Source organism: Trachemys scripta, chromosome 1 (genome assembly GCF_013100865.1).
Source record: "Trachemys scripta elegans isolate TJP31775 chromosome 1, CAS_Tse_1.0, whole genome shotgun sequence".
Lineage (NCBI taxonomy): Eukaryota > Metazoa > Chordata > Testudines > Emydidae > Trachemys > Trachemys scripta.
In genome coordinates this window covers 7,644,815-7,652,223 of record NC_048298.1, presented here as the reverse complement: position 1 = coordinate 7,652,223, position 7,409 = coordinate 7,644,815, and the positions used below count along the sequence as shown (strand labels likewise).

Here is a 7,409-nt window from a genome sequence, read left to right as displayed (position 1 = left end):
CCACTCAGGCTGGAGCCGGGCTCTGAAACCTGGTGAGCAGGACAGGTCTCAGAGCCCAACCTCCAGCGCAACTGGGAATGTCTACACTTCTCTTCTTAGCCCATAGCACGAGCCGCCTGAGTCAGTTGACCCAGGCTCGGAGATCCACTGCTGCAGGGTGTTTTTGTTTTTGCAGTGGAAGGGAAGGATCTCCTCCCTTTGCGAAAATACACCTTCCCATCCCTTACTCTATTCCCCCATACGCCACCGCCCAAAACACGTCTGGCAAAGATCAGTGTGCAGCTAAAAGGCAACAGCGCCATACGCCAGGCTGATGCTAACACAAACTGCCTGAGACACATGACCTGCCTTGACCGGCGTCCACTTGCAAGGCAAACACCTTCATGGAACAGAATTTACCAGCACTGTCGGCCCTCACTGGCAAATTTCTTGGTACCATCTTCCCAGCACCAGAGACCAAGAGTTGAATGGGCCATGGAGAGTACACCCCCGCCCTCCCCCCAGCCTAAAGGTGGGTCCCTCCTGGTCAGGGCTGGGGACGCTTGCATTGCTATTGGCCAGTTTCTACAAATAAACCAACCATTTGAATCTTCAGACCTGCCCATTTAAGTACCTTTAACCATCACTAAATTCATGTCATACTAAAGAGGGGAAAGCGGCATGGTTTGGTTATTTTACACGTTCTCACAATGTGTAATTACCTTGGGGAACTCATTCCCACTGGATGTCATTAGCAAGATTCACAGAGGGACTGGATGTTCGCCTGGATTGCTGTGGTAACTTTGGTTATTCTTGTTAATATTTAAAAAAAAAAAGTCTGACAGTGTATAAACCCTCCTCATGCTTCAGGACTTAAATCAGTCTCGGCGTATTAGGGGATAAGAGGAGACTTCCCTGAGGTAAATTATCCCCCCTCTGCCTGCTGCAGAGGTTCTTGCGTCTTCCTCTGAAATAGCTGGTATTGGTCACCGTCGGAGACAGGCTGGACCTTGGTCTGATCTGGTCTGGCAATTCTTATGGAAGCTTAGTTTCAAATGACTCATGTGCATGGTACTGTACATTCCAATTGTTAATTCTAAATCTGCTCACTCACATGTGCAGGGGTCATACATTGGGGAAACCTTAGCTCAGTCTCCCCATTCGGGGAAAACAATCCAGGGCTGAGCCTCTCCATACTCCAGTTCAGGGCTTTGTAATAACCAAAGAGACGCTGTCTCCTCACCAACCGTGCTGGGGAATCTCCGGAGCAGCAGAGTCATGATCAATGAAATTCATTGTTTCGTACCCCGCTATTGAGTCTCAGTCTTTTTGAGTCCTGTGAGAGTAGCTCTTGGGGTAATAGGCCCAAACAGAACAGCGCACCATAGTGTTATTACTCCAGGAGGTTGGTACTGGAGTCTCCCCCCCTCTCGGCCCTCTACCATCCATAACATCACAGCCATTACAGTTTTCGCTGTAGAATCATAATGCAGTATCTCCTACATTCCCACTGAGATCAGACAGGTTACAATGGTGGCAGAACCATACACACTCATCTCTTTACACTGCCATTGAAATAAGAGCCATTGAGTCTCAGTGATCACGGAGAGCATCTCTTAGTATCTGTCCATGAATTTGGAACGTGCCCCTCATTGTGGTGTCACACGTCCACGAAGACCTGGGTGACATGGGGTTATAGCAGCAGAACTGAAGGATCTCAGATGCTCCCAGAGAGATTGTGCTGTGTCTTCCAAACACAAAGAGCAAGAGATGCACGGTACGGATGAGGTGACCTATTTCAAACTGAAAGAAGAAGAAAAGAAAGAACAAATGTAAAGTCTCCACAAGAGAGAAAGCAGAGCGCTTATGTCTTACTCTGTAAAATCCTCCCTCTAGAATCCCCTTCCCTCTGCAAAAGACCCATCCCCAGCCTAGTAGGCAAACTAGTGTGCATACTAGGCACATCCACTGGTGTGGTATAGAGATGCCATCATCACAGTTACTTATGCCACTGGAACTAGTATTCTATCTCCATGATCTAGCATCAATCCCTGGAAGTACCATCTCAGATGAGCAAAGATTCTAGGAACAGACCATGGGAGATGGCAGGACCATGAATTCAATAGCCCCACCACATTCCCAGTGCTTTTCAAAGAGCTGGAAGGAATATAAAGAGACGCCTGATTTCCTTCCCTTTCGTGCATGGCGTCTAGCGGCAAAGCAAAGGGCATGAAATGAAAGCAGTTTAGGGAGAATTTTGCGGGTGATATTTCACACTGGCCCAAGTCTATTCTTTCTTACTGAGTGTTCCCAGCTTGAATATTGAGCAAGCCCGGCTTCAAACCACACATGGAGGTGATGAATTGCTGCTGAATGCAGGCTGAAGTTTAAGCCAACAATTATTTTTCTCCCAAGACTTTTGTCTCACCAGGATCTAGGGAACAAAATACATTTGAATTGTTCTTCTGCACAGCAAGTGGAATCTTTAAAGGAATCGGGGCTCTGGATAACTCATTCCTGGGGGCGAAATGCCTGGTGATGTGTTGGTTTTTGGGCGAGCATGTTATGGGCGAGGAATTAATTTCACTGTGTTGTGAGAAGGATCTGTTCTGAAACTATTAATGACTTGAGCAAAATTCCAGCACTGGCTTCTCATTACAACCCCTGCTTGGAAAATGAGGAAACTGAGAAGGCCCTCGTCATGGGAATCCACCTCCTGTGGGAATTTTGTGTAACTCTGTCATGGAGTCACCAGGGCGATGCTCTGGAACTGCTCCCTACGAAGCCAGTCAGGACTCTGGGGGAGCCTCCTCTCTCTGAGCAGACTGTCTCCAGGGCAAGAAGCTTCCACAGCTTCCACCTTCCTGGGTCTGACCTCGGAGCATTCAGCATCCTCTGCCCCTCCGTGTGCTTCCCACAGCGAGTCCACCCGGGCGGGGTCCTAGGGAAGCCAGTGGGCCCTGCACCCCAATTCCGCAGTCAGATGTGACTTTTAGCCAGCCAGTAAAACAGAAGGTTTATTAGACAACAGGAACACAGTCCAAAACAGAGCTTGTAGGTACAGAGAACAGGACCCCTAAGTCAGGTCCATCTTGAGGCCAGGGAGGCCAGAGCCCCATCTGCTCCACCCCCTCCCCATTTCCCCAGCCAGCTCCAAACTGAAACTCTCCAGCCCCTCCTCTGGCCTTTGTCTCTTTCCCTGGCCAGGAGGTCACCTGATCTCTTTGTTCTCCAACACCTTCAGTTGGCACCTTTGCAGGGGAGAGGCCCAGGCCATCAGTTGCCAGGAGACAGGGTGTCAGCCATTCTCTGTGCAGACACCATCACGCTGGCCCCCTAGGACTCTGTGACAATCACACACCCTTATCCCACCACCTAGATACTTAAGAAATGCATAGGGGAAACTGAGGCACCCACACAGTATTCAGAGAAAACATTAAGAACAGTCCCACTTCATCACAACCCCCCAAGGAGATGACCTAGATTCCTGGGGCTCTGTCTTCCGGCAGCTCAGGGAGAGGCACTGTCCCTGGTAGGGACAGGGAGCCAAAGCAGACTCAGAATCTGCCCAGCAACCAATAGGGAGTGAGAGGCCCGTCCCAGGGAGTTCAGGAAAGGGGAGAAGCCATTTTTGAGGCAGTCTGGAGCCAGCCAGGGCAAGGGCAGGACTGGCTGTGTAGGGAGCTGGTGAGTCCCAGGCCTGCATGCAGGGTTCCCCCTGAGAACTGGCCTCTAGGGACCTGAAAGCAAGATCCCTCAGCTGGGCTTTTCCCTCTCCACTGAGGACTCCCAATCTGTAGAATTTTGCTGGGAAATTTCCCCAGCCAGGCTGAGTTAGCCCTCCCAATTCCCTAGGTGAGACCAGTCACCACACGGTCAGCTCTGCTCTGGCTGCTAGTCCAGGCCTGCTGCCTGCTGTGAGCAGTGTGTCTGGACACTGGGCTGGGAGACTACAGTTTGGATGTTAGTACAGTTGTGTAATCTGCACCTTGAGCCCTGCACCCCTTTGTGGGGAGGGGAAATCCTGGGACTGAAGCAGCCCGACTCCTGCCTGAAGAGGATCCCTGCCAGCAGAGATCAGCCCCTCTGCAGTGACTGAGGAGTCCAAAGTCAGCTCTGAACCTGAGGATCATTCATGGAGTTTGTGAGTGAACCATCTTCTAGTTAGTCAGGGAAATTGTTTTGGGGACCCCCTACTCCCTGAACTGTGTCCTCAAGCCAGGGAGTGAGGGTTTGGGGATTTTATAACCTGCTGTGTATTAAACCTGTGGAGGGACTTACCACCTTCTCCCACTTGTGAGTCCTTTGGGCTGTACTGAAGCCAGTCAGCCATCCTGCTAAACCACTGCAGAGAAGATCGCGTGGTCATAGGTCATCCAGGGCCCCAACAAAATACACATACCAACGGGACACTAATCTTACATTTGCTACATCGAGTCACGAGACTGGGGAAAGTCATGGGTATTATCAGCGTGGGCACCGGTGACCCTAAAAATAGTGTTTTACCCTGTTATGTTATATTTGTCTCCTGTTTAATATAATTATTGTGTTGAATATATTGTATGTATTTGTGTTACTTCTTGGAAGTCTCCAACTATCTGGCAAATAAGTGGGGGTTACCCTGTCGTTAGAATTTTCCTCCCAAGCTGCCCTGCCAGGAAGGAGTGAGGAGGGTGGAGGCACCGCCAAATAAATTCATAGGGAAAAATAAAGAAGATACACCCTGCTGAGTGGGTGGCGGGATCCAAAAAAACCCAGACTTGTCCATCAAAACCTGTAAGCAGATTGGCATTAAAGAAGGTAACCGGGTGGAGAGGGGGCGCTATGCTTGGGATGGAAAAGAAATGATTCCCTTGAGGAAAAGTGGGTTTTGATCCCACCCATGAAAAAAAAAAAAAGTGTATCTAGCCACTTAAATCCCCTTGTCAGCAGCTTTTGTTCAGGAGTGGGGATGCCTTAAGGACCAGGGCCAAAGGTGATCAGTGATTTTGGAGGGGGGAACATCACACACTTTAAAGGGACCTGAATTTCACAGGGTCAGTGCTCAGCACTTTCTGCATCAGGTCCTTTTAAGGTGTCAAGTTGGACACCCAAAAATGGAGCCGCCTCCGCCCTTTTGGAAAAGCTTGGCCTGGGTTTGACTGACACATTATTTCCCATAAAGATCGACTCGGTCTTTCTGTCTCTCTCACTTATATAATTGGCCCCCATTCCATAGTATGAGCACCTCACCGCCTTTAATGCATCACAACACCCCGTAAGGTAGGGAAGTGTGTTCGGCCCTATTTGACAGACTAAGGCATATGGAAGCTAAGTGACTTGCCCAAGGCCACACAGGAAGTCAGTGGTACCGCTGGGAATTGCATCCTCGGCTAGCACCCTAATCTCTGAGCCATCCTTCCTCCTTTCAAGATAGATACATTTAATTCCATGCAGCTTTCAATGTGGGTAGGAGGTTGCGGGTCTTGCAGATGAGTCCCTGAAACCAGGGACTGCTCCGCATGGAGAGTAAAGACTCCCTTGCACTTTCCATGAGAGGAAGAGTTTGTTCTGAGGCGCTTGGCCAGAATTACCCCTTCCTTGTGTTCCAGTGACTGCTGGAAGCAATGCAATTTCTCCCGGAGGGAAGTGTTTCCCGTATGTACGGAGTTTGCAGAGTGGCACAGATCCCCCAGCCAGGTATTGTTATTAAGTGAAAAGTTACACAGGGTATAAATCAGGGGGAGTTTGATACTCAGGAGGTGCCGAGCTCTTCCCGTCTGCTGCTGTAACGCTGCTAAACTCTGCAGGAGGGGAGCTGGAGAGACGCTTACCTCCACAGTTTGGATGACACTGGATGTTAAGGGCCTGACCGGAAGCCCAGAGAAGTCAATGGAAAGACTATGGGACTCCCTGTTAGAGGAAGTGAGAATGACCAGACCTCATGCCTCCAGAACAAAATACAAGACTCGCTTGTTCAGCCTCGCCTGCCCGCAGCGACAACTCAGGGAAAGCTAGGAGTGGGTGTCCCCTCCCCAAACCCACCCAGCAGAGACCAGTGTCCGGCAAGCATATGGGAAGGAGGGAGAAATCTAGCCCCGTTGTTGGACCTTTTGCAGGAGCGCACTACCCCTTTAAGGGTAGGCTGGCACCTATGCCCTGGAGAGCCTGGGGTGTAATCAAGGGGGCCCTGCCCCCACCCTAGTGCTGGACTATTTAAATGGGAACAGGAAGTTAAGGAGAGAGGGGAGTGGAAACCATACAGGCTGCAGTGGGTGCTGCCTTCCCCATTGGGAGCACATATTTAGTCACAGATGCACTGGACCTCAATCCCTCTTAAAGGGACCAGTCACTGTGTGACAGACCCTGTGTCATGTTAGCTCTGTTCTAGGGAGGTGTTCAGGTACTACAGTGATGAGGGCCTGATGTGATCCTAAACGGATGGATTAGATAGACAGGGAAGAGAGTTAACACCATCCCTAATGGCTCCATCTACAATGATCCCACTCCTCACCCCTCTAGCACCCTTCATGCCGGGATCGCAAAGCACTTTAAAACATAACGATCCCTGCAACACCCCAATTATCCTCAACGTATGCTGGGGAAACTGAGGCACGGAGCAGTTATGTGATTTACCCAAGCTCACGCAGTAAATCAGTGTCAGCACAGGAAACAGGACCCAGGTGCCCCAGTTCTTAGTCTGCTCCTCTGACCATTAGACCACGGTCCCTTCCAAAGCCCACCGCTCGCAATCTGACATGTCAGCGACAGCTAAGAGGGCCTGAGCAGCAGGAACCGACTCCTCCAGGGCTGGTCCCCGGATCGCGCCGTAACAGGTGCTGCACAGAACTAAGATGGCTCAAAGAGATTTCACGGAACAGGGGAGGATATCATTGCCTTGCTCAGAGAATCTCACCCTCCTTGGTTAACCAAGGCTCAGTGCGACAGATTTATTGCTGTCTCTGGTTTCCTGGCAGCGGCAACCAGAGTTGTTCTAAAACCGAGCAATATTACGGTGACATCAAATTAAAGAGCTTCCATTAAAAAAAAAAAACAGAGGAGACTTACTAGTGATTGGTAACGATGCAGCCACTCACTGTATTACAGGCTCCCTGATGGATGTGCTCCCCATTCAAGGAAAACACGCTGCGCAGTTAGCGACTGATGTCGCTAGATTCAGTGCCCTAAACCCAGCGTACTTAGGTTGATATGCAGATCCCAGCACACCCAGAGCTTACAGTAACATTAGCAGCAGCCACACAGCATGCATCCTAAAAGCTCAAAGTGGATTCACAACTGTCTGCTGTGTTACTGGAGGCTACTTAACATGCTGGTGTCACCCTGGCTCTTTCTCCCCTCCCCTCTTTTGCAGCTTTCCTTCCAGCCTGTAAAAACAAACCCACACAAGCATGTTTGCTGCAGTGTTTCCTAGATGCTTCCTTATCGTTCCT

General features: G+C 50.0%; 1 long non-coding RNA gene across 1 annotated transcript; it reads right to left on the bottom strand.

Annotated features, from left to right (window-relative positions):
- Positions 1 to 795: 795 nt before the first annotated feature.
- LOC117867240 lies at positions 796 to 7,188 on the bottom strand. Its single transcript, XR_004643339.1, has 2 exons — positions 7,027 to 7,188; positions 796 to 1,782 (listed from the first exon to the last, which is right to left on the bottom strand). It is a non-coding gene; the product is annotated as an uncharacterized LOC117867240 (long non-coding RNA).
- Positions 7,189 to 7,409: the final 221 nt, after the last annotated feature.